This window comes from Schistocerca cancellata, chromosome 8 (assembly GCF_023864275.1).
Source record: "Schistocerca cancellata isolate TAMUIC-IGC-003103 chromosome 8, iqSchCanc2.1, whole genome shotgun sequence".
Taxonomy (NCBI): Eukaryota; Metazoa; Arthropoda; class Insecta; order Orthoptera; family Acrididae; genus Schistocerca; species Schistocerca cancellata.
Window position 1 is genome coordinate 476489620 of NC_064633.1, and position 731 is coordinate 476490350.

General features: G+C 36.1%; 1 non-coding gene across 1 annotated transcript; it reads left to right on the forward strand.

Annotated features, from left to right (window-relative positions):
• Nucleotides 1-414: 414 nt before the first annotated feature.
• Nucleotides 415-486, forward strand: Trnaq-cug (transfer RNA glutamine (anticodon CUG)). Its single transcript has one exon. It is a non-coding gene; the product is annotated as a tRNA-Gln (tRNA).
• The last annotated feature ends 245 nt before the right edge of the window (nucleotides 487-731 follow it).

Genomic DNA, 731 nt, shown 5'->3' on the forward strand with positions numbered 1-731 from the left:
CTATTGCAAGTATAACAATTCTTCTGTAGATCGCTGCAGATTTGACAGAATTATGAGTAGTTCGTCATCAGAAGACTGACACTTCTCGCCCACAGTACTTAAAAATTTGAACTCGACTAACTGTTTGAAATAAAGTTTACATTTTAAGGCTTGTAATTGCAAAGAATATCCTCATTTCGGTGTAAAAATACCGGTATGTATCTATATCCTAACTGTCGATACCAGCGAGCTTACCGATTTTACTTGCAAAGTAATGTAACATAGAGAAAAAAATTGTTTTATTTTAAAGCACAAGTACCGTAATACCAGTACACCGTGAATCACAGAAATAATAGCTATAACTATAAAAATAAACGGCCATAAATCATACGAAGGTATAGTCTTTACTGCAAGGCTACCGATTTCGACACGTGTGGTCCCATGGTGTAATGGTTAGCACTCTGGACTCTGAATCCAGCGATCCGAGTTCAAATCTCGGTGGGACCTTAAATTTTTATCCACGTAGTTTCATTCAGTTTTATGAGCGTATAACACTTCTTTACTTATACGTTTACTATACGCAAATAAATACTCTCTATCGCGTGAAAGATGAAATTACTTTCGTGGTACACTTTCATTTCACGATGACTTAATTCCAACTCATTTTTCCATCGTTTGAAAACAAGATTTCTATTGACGGGCGGATAAATGACTACAATACAGCTGGCGTCCGGTTGAAATAGGTAGATAAA